Below are 12,738 nucleotides of genomic sequence, written 5' to 3'. Positions count from 1 at the left end.
AACAATATGATACAAAAAGATTTGTGCAAATACTTTTGGGCTGGAAAAGTATTTAATGGTCATTATTGGACATTTTGCTCAAAGTTTCCTACATTCATTTCTCAAAACTAACTACATTAAAAATTCACAATTTGCAGGGAAATAAAAAGACTGTTTTCTTGCCCTACAGACAACATTGCTTTCTAGAGATAAGATGGTATATGATATTCTCCACCCTATTTTTGGTTTTGCATTATACTCTGACTTTAGCAATGTGTCATTTAAACGTAGTAAAAATCACAAAATTACTTTAAGGGAGAAACAGGATGAAATAGCACCATTTTAGTGGCAAGACAAGGGATGCAGAGAGCTGATGTCTTTAAAGAAACTGTTCCATAATTAATTCAGGACTGTCCTGTCCACTTAGTTTAATAGGAAATTAGTGATCTACCTGCCCAACAGTGATGCTTGGATCAAGGATGGAATAACTCTCTCTCTCTCTTCTCATTGAACAACTACCTCACATCTACTTTGTGGCAGATCTTGTGATAGTTTATTCTTTCTGAACTTCATTCAGCTCAACAAATGGAACACCTCCTTTGCCAAACAATGTGTCAAAAAACACAAAACACTGAGCTTGCTTAAGAAAAATAAATTGCCACATTCCCTTATTCATCTGCTTGTACATAATTTGGAAAATAAACTTGGAATGGTAAAATAGTTGAACTAAGGTGGTATAAAGAAATATAGATATATAAATACAGAATCCTTCAAGGTTTCCCACCAAACATGTTCATGTCCAGCAAGCTTCAAAACACATTAAATATTATTTGCTCCATCGTTTTACAGATAATAAAACCAAGATTTAGTTCTTCTATTTTTGATAACCTCCTTGCAATGATATTTTCTAACACAGGAGTAAATAAGAAAAACAAAATCTTTCTCTTATAAAAAGAATATTAAATTTGAAGTCATATTCAATATACGTTACCATTCAGGCAAAACTCCCCTTGTTATAAAAGTCAAAAGGGATCCATATTAGGTACCTATAGTGGAATACTATAACAGATTTACATAAGACAATTTCAAAAAGCTAGTTTTATTTAACAGCAAGCTGTGCCAGTCTGGGCAACATAGCAAGACCTTGTCTCCACAAAAAATAAATGTTTAAAAAATTATCCAGGTGTTGTGGTACACACCTGAAGTCCCAGCTGGTCGGGAGGCTGAGCTGGGGGCTTCGCTTGAGACCAGGAGTTTGAGGCTGCAGTGAGCTACGATAGCATGCCTGCCCTCAGCCTGGGTGTCAGGGTAAGACCCTGTGCCAAAAAAAGAAAAAAAGAAAAAAAAAGAAAGCAAGATCTGAAGATCTGATGGTCCCTCTGTCTTTAACCCATGAAGAATAGAAAGCAGTACTTTGAGACCTACGTAGTCGCTTTATTTACTCATACATTTAAAAAAATTATTGTAGAAAATCTCAGATACACATAAAATTTGAGGGAAAACTATAATAAATTTCTAAGTACCTATCACCCGACTTCAACAATTATCAATTCATCCCCAATCCAGTTTTATCTGTATGTTCTCGTTTCTTCCACTCTTACATCGTTTTGAAGTACCCCCTACACATCATATAAATTCATCAGTAAATATTTTAGTATCATAACTAAAAACCAAGAACCTTTTAAAGACCTAATTCCAGTACAATTATCATAACTAAAAATTATTCCACCCAATCAAAATAACGAAAGTCACATTATTTTTTAGTACAGTGCATAGAATGTGCAAGCCACACTATTAGGCTATGTAAGTTTCTCTTTGAACCTCCAGGGTCAACTCACATATTGCTCTGGTTAAGGATGACTTCCAGTTTATGTGATCTATTTCCTCATAAGAGGTAACTGAAAATACTGAGTTTTGAAGGGGGAGGAGGTGAAAGGCAATAATTGTGTCTTTATAACACAAGAAAAAACAGAGAACTGTTCATCTAAAACTGAATTTAGATTTTTCTCTATGCTACTGAAAGTTTAATGTTATACAAATTACCGATGTGTGTTAAGAGTACCTATTATAAGAGTAGATATCACAAAATACATCTTCTCTTCAGTTTTGTTGTTGAGAGTGTACATTACTCATCAGATCAACAAACAGCTGCAACGAACACTAATTTTGATTTGCAAACACAGATCACACTGAATGTGTCTCTAATGGACTTACTCTAATATGACTTCATCACACTTTATAAATAGACTACTGTCACATGCAAATTATATCTAACGACAAAGTCTCAAATGCTACTTTAGTTACTCTGCCCTAGTTTCTGTCAGATGGTTGATTAAATACACATGAAAAATGTCTTCAATACAATAATTAAAATAATGTTTCTGTCAATGTATACTTAATGCAATATCAAATAATACGTGTTAATGGAAAAGAAAGACCAATAAATAACTCATTTTCTAGTTCCCACCATTCCGTGAATGTTAAGAGGAAGTACTGAGGACTCCGTCTATTCTAAATGACTCAGTAGGTTTCACTTCCTCAAAAAAGAAATACTTCTAAACCAAAGGATACATAAGTTATCAGTGAATACAATACACAGCTGAAACTAGATTCTGTCATTTCTCATAATATAGTAAAATAATTCAGACTCACATCTCAACCATTAATACTGTAAGTCAGTGACATTACTTAAAAATGTAACTTTAGGTAAACTCAGATAAAAAACAATGACAAACAAATAGAAAAAAATTTTAAATCTTCATAATACATTCTCCACAAATACTCTATGTAAAAACCCAAATGAATATTGTTAGTACCATCTCATCATCATCATGTATCAATCACCTTCCATACTCTGTTTAAATATTGCTAAGATAGACATACTATATCTTAAGTATCTTCTTTTAAATGTTTTTCAAGATAGCATTATATATAGTGTAATTTATTTGCTTTCAGCCTGATTATTAGAGGCATACTTTGACTTAAGGTCAATCACTTTATGCCTTCCCACATATATAACATACACCAAGGGCTGTAGGGTATATACATAGGGCCTCCTAAGTCTCATTTTGGAGTGCATTTTATATTTTTACTGTATGTGTATGCGTATGCATGTGTGCATTTTTTCCTTTATCAGTAACTTTTAATTTATATTACCTTGCTGTATTTCATGTAGCTATGAGGTTGTCACAAATCTTTTTTTAAACATAGCAATTATAACTGGAAAAATTATATGTATATAAATGCACTGAGAATAGGTTGGATCATACCAAGAATTTTCAAAGCATAGTATCTCCCACAGAAACTCAGTAACTCCTGGCTGAAAGAACGAATGAAAGAATAAAGAAGGATAGTTAATAGTAATCTTAGACAAAATGCCCCAGAGTGGGAGAGATCTTTGGTTCTGGTTTATTTTATGATGGACAAGGGAAAAAGACATTGGTGAATCTAGACTCTTCTAGCTCTGATTTGGGAGGCCCATAAAAGCCTGCATACTGAATCAGAAAAGGAGCACAGACATTCTGAATTAGGATACCTGGACTGGACTTCTACTTTCTCCAATTACAGCTGTGTGACCCCGGGCAATTCATTGCATCTTACATACAGGGTACAATGAGATAATGCACATTTAGAGACACCATAAAGTGAGATAAATTATTTTAAAGCTTTATAAAGTGCTATAAAAATTCCAGTTGGCATAATTAGTATAAAAATAGTCTCAAGAATAAATAAGAAAACTAAGGAAACATATCTTAACATTTGAAAAAACTTGTATCTTTATACGAATTCCATTTTGTAATGAAATGAATACAACTTAAAACCTGCAGAATTATCAGTGTGCATAGATTAATCATAATTGGAAATATGAGATATCTCCTAAATACTTTATTAGAAACAGTAATAACTAAAATTCTAGGCACTGTTGTAAGCACTCTCTAAATATTAATTCATTTAATCCTATAAGGTAGGTACAATTGTTGTTCCCTCGTTTACCAACAAGAAAAATGGGTTTACTGGTTTGATGAAGGTCATATAGCAAGCAATACTAAGTAGGAAATCACAACAAGGGGGTCTATTTCAAGAGTCTAATCATTTCAACACTACACTATAGGATCAGCATGCAGTGGTTTTTCAATCTCAGATTCATAGCCTAGGTTAAAATAAAGGTGAAAAACAGCCAGTTGCTACTACTGATCATTCACAAATGTAAAAAATTTAAAACTATTTTGCTTAAATTGCAAATTTCAAAATTAAAAAAAACTACTAAAATCAATGAATATTCTGTTGGCTCTAATTGAAAAGTTTCAGCTCTTTAACAGGAAGACGTAAAATGTATCTGAATAATTATACCATTTCTGAGGATACGTTTTTACATAGTAAAAGCTTTTTGTTTTAAACATTTGTTGCTTGAATCCAATTTAAAATTTTAATGCATGAAGTTGGTCTAGAATGAGCTGGTCATTTAGAATGAGTCTACATTCTAAACACTTTTTAAAAATGGTGTCAACTTTAACAACATCTATAAAAGACCCATGCTGGAGTCAACTGAAAATGTTTCCAAAGTGCCAGTATCTGTTACTGTCCACACACTTTACAACAGAGTGAGCATCCACCTAATTTAGTCATTAGACTTAAGAATCAAGTACTTACTCTGCTAGATTTTATCATATCCATCATTTCCTTTCCTTTTCTAGTGTATCACTCTAGTTCATAATGTTACTATAATGTATTTGGACAACTCTCGCAGCTTCTTTATTACTCCCAATGTGAAAGGGAAACTCCAACACTTAATCACATTTACACGAAAGACACAACGGGTGGTTAAAGACAAAAGTGCCAATTTAAAACATTCGTAAAGGCAAGTATTATTTTCTATTTGTAGAACCTAAGTTATAAAATTTCACTGAGGCTAGAAATTTGAAGACCGTTGAAAACCAGTTGCCTTTGAAGGAAGATAGAGTAAAAGATTTATTTTATTTTATCTTTTTTTTTTGTATCTTTTGAGACAGAATCTTGCTGTGTTACCTAGGCTGGGGTGCAGTGCCGTGATCTCAGCTCACTGAAACCTCCGCCTCTAAGGTTCAAGTCATTCACCTGTGCCTCAGCCTCCCAAGCTGCTGGGATTACAGGCTCCTGCCACCACGCCTAGATATTTGGTATTTTTAATAGAAACAGGGTTTGCCATGTTGGCTAGGCTGGTCTTAAACTGCTGACCTCATGTGATCCACCCATCTAGGCTTCCCAAAGTGCTGAGATTACAGGTGTGAGCAAGCATGCCTGGCCAAAGATTATTTCTTATTGCCTTAAAAGTCATCATTTGAGTTTGTTTCTCACCTCTCTCAGAAAACTATATACTTTTTCCCAACAACACTCTCTACATATGGAACATCTAGAAATCTCCTTAATCATATTCCACATTAAAATCAGAGTTTACTGATTTTTTGGTGAGTTACTATTTTGAATACTCTGGTACCTTTCTTTTAAATTATATCAAACAATATACAGGAAGAATAACCACAGGAAAACTAATTTTACATTTAATTGAATTAAAGTCCTTGGCAGGAATTCAAAACATAGCTGCATATCCAACTGACAAAGATATCCATTTTTTATTTTTGAAGGAAGATATGAAGAACACAGCTTGGAGTTTGTTCCATTCAGGAGCTCAAAAGCCATTTTCCTTTTTTAAATTTTTTTTCTTTTATTATACTTTAAAAGTTCTGGGATACATGTGCAGAACATGCAGGTTTGTTACACAGGTATACACGTGCCATGGTGGTTAGCTGCACCCATCAACTCATCATACATTAGGTAGTTCTCCTAATGCTATCCCTCCCCTTGCCCTGCAGCCCCTAACAGACCCTGGTGTGTGATGTTCCCCTCCCCTCCATGTGTTCTCACTGTTCAACTCCCACTTATGAGTGAGAACATGTGGTGTTTGCTTTTCTGTTCTTGTGTTAGTTTGCTGAGAATGATAGTTTCCAGCTTCATCCATGTCCCTGCAAAGGACATGAACTCATCCTTTTTTATGGCTGCATAGTATTCCATGGTGTATATGTGCCACATTTTCTTTATTCAGTCTATCACTGATGGACATTTGGGTTGATTCCAAGTCTTTGATATTGTGAATAGTGCTGCAATAAACATACATGTGCATGTGTCTTTATGGTAGAATGATTTATAATCCTTTGAGTACATACCCAGTAATGGGATTGCTAGATCAAATGGTATTTCTGACTCTAGATCCTTGAGGAATCGCCATACCATCTTCTACAATGGTTGAACTAATTTACACTCCCACCAACAGTGTAAAAGCATTCCTATTTCTCCACATGCTCTCCAGCATCTGTTGTTTCCTGACTTTTTAATGATCGCCATTCTAAATGGTGTGAGATGGTATCTCATTGTGGTTTTGATTTGCATTTCTCTAATGACAAGTGATTTTTTTTTTCATATGTTTGTTGGTTGCATAAATTTTATGTCTTCTTTTGAGAAGTGTCTGTTCATATCTTCGTCCATTTTTTGATGGATTTTTTTTCTTATAAATGTGTTTAAGTTTCTTGTAGATTCTGGATATTAGCCCTTTGTCAGATGGATAAATTGCAGAAATTTTCTCCCATTCTGTAGGTTGTCTGTTCACTCTGATGATAGTTTCTTTTGCTGTACAGAACCTCTTTAGTTTAATTAGATCCCATTTGTCTATTATGGCTTTTGTTGCCATTGCTTTTGGTGTTTTAGTCATGAAGTCTTTGCCCATGCCTATGTCCTGAATGGTATTGCCTATGTTTTCTTCTAGGGTTTTTATGGTTTTAGGTCTTACATGCAAGTCTTTAATCCATCTTGAGTTAATTTTTGTATAAGGTGTAAGGAAGAGGTCCAGTTTCAGTTTTCTGCATATGGCTAGCCAGTTTTTCCAATACCATTTATTAAATAGGGAATCCTTTCCACATTGCTTATTGTTGTCAGGTTTATCAAAGATCAGATGGTTGTAGATGTGTGGCATTATTTCTGAGGCATCTGTTCTGCTCCATTGGTCTATATGTCTGTTCTGGTACCAGTACCATGCTGTTTTGGTTACTGTAGCCTTGTAGTATAGTTTGAAGTCAGGTAGCATGATGCCTCCAGCTTTTTTCTTTTTTCTTAGGATTGTCGTGGCTATACGAGCTTTTTTTTTGGTTCCATATGCAATTTAAAGTAGTTTTTCTAAGTGTGTGAAGAGTCAATGGTAGTTTGATGAGGACAGCATTGAATCTATAAATTACTTTGGGCATTATGGCCATTTTCATGATACTGATTCTTCCCATCCATGAGCATGTAATGTTTGTCCATTTCTTTATGTCCTCTCCGTATATTTAGAAAACCCCATCATCTCAGCCCAAAATCTCCTTAAGCTGATAAGAAGCTTCAGCAAAGTCTCAGGATATAAAATCTATGTGCAAAAATAACAAGCATTTCTATGCATCAATAATAGACAAACACAGAGCCAAATCACGAGTGAACTCCCATTCACAACTGCTACAAAGAGAATAAAATACCTAGGAATACAACTTACAAGGGATGTGAAGGACCTCTTCAAGAACTATAAATCAAAAACCATTTTCTAGATTCCTGAAATAAGCACAGAATGAAAACAATTCCTTAACTTTTAACCTTACATGGTAATGCTGCAGAACCCCTGCCGCATAATATGCTGCCTCACAAAGGAAGACGGTCAAGGTTGAGAAGATTAACGTTTTGTTAATATCCCATTAACACGTGGACGTGAAAGACAACTCTCCAAGTTTTATTACCAAGGGTAGCACAGAAATGTTGCACACAGAGTAATATTATTTCAAAGAATGTCTCTAGAAAGATGATTATTCAACTTATTTAGTATTCTGTGCAAACTCTGCTTGCTTATTCAATTTATTAAATAACACAGATGTTTCAGAAAGAGAAAAAAGCATCTGACACCTCTTCAGAGGCATGACTAATGGGCCATTATGACAGCAATTAAAGAGTAACCACTTGCAGCCTGTAACAACTGACACAGCTACTGTGCATTTCTTAAGTTTTCTATTAATTACATAAAATTTAAGTCTCTAATGAATTTCAATTAAACCAAAGTTGGGCCTCAGATGGAAGGAAAAGTTGGTGAAGAATGACCTGCTAAAAATGCACACTGCTGAGCATAGTATGATTAATGTCCAGGGTTTAATATTTCCTATTGGATTCTAACTGATTTATCATAGCTTCCTGGCAGACATGCAGCCTTTAAAATCATTTTCATATCAGCATGCCCAACCAGCATAGTAGAAAGTAACAAAAAATGTCTAGCAGCCATAATTAAATTTGAACGACAACAGGATACTCATTTCAAGTAATTATTAATACCATGCACCTCAACAGAAATTTCAGGTTTAATTTTAACTTTATCTTCTTGAGGCTAAGGATTGTGTCTCAGAGTTCTTAGTTCAGAGCATAGTACAGAACATGGGATATTGCAGCTGCTCAAAGAATGTTTCCTAAATAAATAAATAAATGGAAAATGATAGTTGAAATAATCTTGGTTTGCTTCTACCAAACCAGTAAGAGGAAGAAGCAAAATAACAGATTCTTCCTGTGCACAGTTAAGCTTGCAAATTTAATCATATAAAACAAAAACAGTGTCTTTAAAGTACCATTTTTGAATGAGGAAAAAATAGAAAAAGAGAGACATAAGTTATTTCACTCTTAAGTCCAGAGACCTAATACCTTGAGAACATTTCTCTATATATCTACAAGCTTAGATACCACTTTTGGCAATATTTTGCGCAACTATGAAGTGTGCTATAATTTTGTTCTTCTTACTGACACATTTACCATCAATTAGGTTAAGTCAAGTGAGCAGCTAGGTGAGATTACAGATATGAGACTTTCAGCACATCTAATGTTTTACAACTGTGCTTTCACTAGATTAACTTTATAAGACTTTTATTTTTATTAAATACCAGAGGCATTTTGCAATAACATGTTTAAATGATCAACAAACGTTGCTGTTCATGCAATAATACAAAAGCTGCCAAAACAGATATGCCAGTTGGCAGGAAGCACTACTATGTGAAGACTATATCTAAATGTAAAAATATTTAGATTATCCAAAAGTAGAAATGTTCAAAGTTGAAACTTCCTTTGACCAGTAAGATCCCACTGAGGTACAGAGACTGTGAAATATCAACTTAGAATTATTGACCTAAGAACAATTTTCTTTAGGGGTAGAGAAAACATGAACCGGGGATTACTGTGCATATGTATTTTTTTTTGGGTGCAAAAAAGCAATAAAAATGCAGTCTTACTGCTTCTGTTAGTGCTGGTAGTACTGCAAACAATAAAAGTAAAATAACATGGTTCAAAAATGGTTGGAAAAAATCACAAGGTAAAAAGTTAAGGAAATCACACAATAGCTAGTGAATGGAACAAAGGGAACTAAGCCTTAGAATTTCTAGGATTCGTTCAGATACTGAATATGATAAAAGGTCTTTGAAAAGATCATAAAGGCCGGGCGCAGTGGCTCAAGCCTGTAATCCCAGCACTTTGGGAGGCCGAGATGGGCGGATCACGAGGTCAGGAGATCAAGACCATCCTGGCTAACACGGTGAAACCCCGTCTCTACTAAAAAATACAAAAAAACTAGCCAGGCGAGGTGGTGGGCACCTGTAGTCCCAGCTACTCGGGAGGCTGAGGCAGGAGAATGGCGTAAACCCGGGAGGCGGAGCTTGCAGTGAGCTGAGATCCGGCCACTGCACTCCAGCCTGGGCCACAGAGCGAGACTCCGTCTCAAAAAAAAAAAAGAAAAGATCATAAATACTTCTCAGAAAAGTATTGTAAGAGCTTGTCACAACCAATCTACAATACTGTCTTTTTATTTAATGTATTTATAGATTTCCTTTTCTTTTACATTACCTAGCATGCAATCTATAAGTATTTACTGAGTAATGACCAGTGTGCAGATAACATGCTAGCAGAGAGAGATTCTAAAGTAGGTAAAGTAATCCACATTCTAGAAAGGAAATACATAAATATGGAAATATTTACAATATGAACATAATGAGGTAAGAGCTTACAGAGACATATACAAAATGTATCAGGAGTATGCTTATTAATGATGAGCTGCTTTGTGTGAGGAGAATTCAAAAACAGTACTGAAAATAAAGGTTTGCATATTTTTCACTAATTTAGGTGCAAAAATTCAATGATCAGATTAAGATAATAACATTAGTGTCTAGTAACATAAATGTTATTATTTCAGCCTTCTGAATAGTTTTGAATTTGTCATTTTTGTTACTACTTTACTTAGTAAACTACTTTGTTATTACTGTCTCACATAACTTTAAACATTTTAGCTAAACACAATTTTCAGAACTTGACATTTATGTACTTTCTCAATTTCTAAAAGCAAAACTGAGAAGCAGTTCAGAGTGAAAAAGAGAAATAGTAAATGTTAACAACTTACCAACATTACTGAATATATCTTCATATAAGGTCATTAGGCCAATATAAAAAATCATGAAATAATTCAAGGAATTGATAAGCAACAAGCAAGAGGAACTACACCAATTTGGAGAATGCACAGTAACACACAGAAATGTTGTGGCGATGTAAAGGACACAGCATTAATAATACAGAATGACAGCTGGGAAATATTCCTATCCCTTTTGCACATAATGGATCTATTGCAAATAGTTCACAAACCTAACAAATAAATACAGTTAAGTCCTCAATTAATAAGGTTAATCAGTTACTGGAAATTGAGACTTTAAGTGAAACAACTTACTGTATGATGAAATCTATTTTACCATAGGCTAATAGATAGAAACAAGAGTTAAGGTTCCTATAGTTTACAGTATGTCACTTTGCTCAAAGTTGCAGTTTCCAAGAATCTACTGACAATGTTTTAAGATAGGACTTAGTGAAGGTAGTATTTATTTACTAGGAATAAATAAACTTTCTTTTAAGAAGTATAGAAACTAAAATAAATAAAATATTTGTTGCTTTATATTCAGCCATACTTTTCTACTCACCCTGGGCTGCAAGATAAACAGGTGTGTTTTTTTTTTCTTAATTTTTTTTTTTTTTTTTTTTTTTATAGAAATGGGGTCGCTCTATGTTGTCCAGGCTGTTCTTGAACTCCTGGGCTCAAGGGATCTTCCTGCCTCAGCCTCCCAAAGTACTGGGATTTAAAGGTGTGAGCTGCCATGCCCCGCCAGTGAACAACTATTTTGTATGATGCTTTAAACAAAACAGTTTACTAAACAAATGTTTCTGTCAAACTAATAGCAGCTTCTGACTTTTTTTTTTTTTTGAGACAGAGTTTCAGGCTGGAGTGCAGTGGCACGATCTCGGCTCACTGCAAGCTCCACCTTCCAGGTTCACGCCATTCTCCTGCCTCAGCCTCCCAAGTAGCTGGGACTACAGGCCCCCGCCACCACACCCGACTAATTTTTTTGTATTTTTAGTAGAGATGGATTTCACCGTGTTAGCCAGGATGGTCTCGATCTCCTGACCTCGTGATCCGCCCACCTCGGCCTCCCAAAGTGCTGGAATTACAGGCGTGAGCCACCGTGCCAGGCCTAGCTTCTGACTTTTAACCAACTTAACCCCCAAATACTAAGCACAGTATTGAGTTACAGATGGGAAGTCTTGCAACATGTATGCATGTGTATGTTCTAAGACTGGAGCCTGGAGAAAAATGGGTGAAATACAGAAGCCTTGCATGGAGGCAGTTAGGAATTTGTATCAGGCTATTATTCTGATTTTCTTCAGGGAGAAATGCAAGGCTTTTAGTTTCTATGTACCTGTAAAAACCACACTACCACACTGAAGGCAAAGAACGGTGACAAATACAATCTGTTTTCTTTGTTAGTTTAACATGTATCCTGAAACACTGAATCATTATCAGGTACACCAGTCCTAAGTAGTCCAATTACAGACAATCTATCACTAAGTCACTATCTCTATAATACCTCCTACTGATACATTTGAAATAAACTTGCAATTTTGTCTTCTATCAACATATCTAAATTTATTGAATGTAGTTTTTGAAAGGCACTGCTAAGTTTGCAGAACTATTACTGTTAACATAATTTAAATAGAAATCAAGTATCTATGTTGAGAATGATCTCCTCCAACATCTCCCTGTAATATGCAAAATTCACCAACATCATGAAGGGATAAAAGGAAATAATTAGGGAGAGGATATAAAGAAAAACCTAAAACAAAATAGAAGCCAAATTCATATTGAAGGAGAGAAGTATAGGGATTTTGAACAATGTTCCTGAGGTAGCAAAGACCTCTGGGCATTCAGAAAGGACTTCGAAAATATAAATCAACTGTAATTCGTTTCCTAATTCTTCCTCTTTTTCTCATCCATTAAAAAAAAGTTTTTCACAAAAGAAGAAGCAGACCCTTTTATGACTATGAAAATGGGAAAATCATATTACTAAGTAAGGAGCTTGGCAGGCGAGTTTGTCAGCCCCCTTCCATGAACCTTAATGTCCATCCTTTCTCAAGTCATGCAGAGGTACAGGGTTGGACAAAGAAAATCAAGGACTGAAAGGGCTCAGAAATAGGGTAGGAATGTCAACTACATGCTTCACTGAAAATTTTTTTAAAGGCTAGAAAATTTAATTATTTGCTTTCTAAACCCTATAAACATACTTCTAGCTTCAATGTAATTATGTCAAACAGCAGTTTCAAAATGGCTTGATCAAAATATTCCATGACTTCTCCAAATACTCAAAA

At 34.9% G+C, this 12,738-nt stretch overlaps 1 protein-coding gene across 6 annotated transcripts in view; it reads right to left on the bottom strand.

The window, feature by feature from the left end:
• The window catches only part of CBLB (Cbl proto-oncogene B), a 220,875-nt gene that overhangs the window by 70,862 nt on the left and 137,275 nt on the right, over window positions 1-12,738 (bottom strand). The window lies entirely within an intron of this gene.

This window comes from Trachypithecus francoisi, unplaced genomic scaffold (assembly GCF_009764315.1).
Source record: "Trachypithecus francoisi isolate TF-2019V2 unplaced genomic scaffold, Tfra_2.0 Lachesis_group0, whole genome shotgun sequence".
In the NCBI taxonomy this organism is placed as follows: domain Eukaryota; kingdom Metazoa; phylum Chordata; class Mammalia; order Primates; family Cercopithecidae; genus Trachypithecus; species Trachypithecus francoisi.
This window is presented reverse-complemented; position numbering and strand designations above follow the sequence as displayed.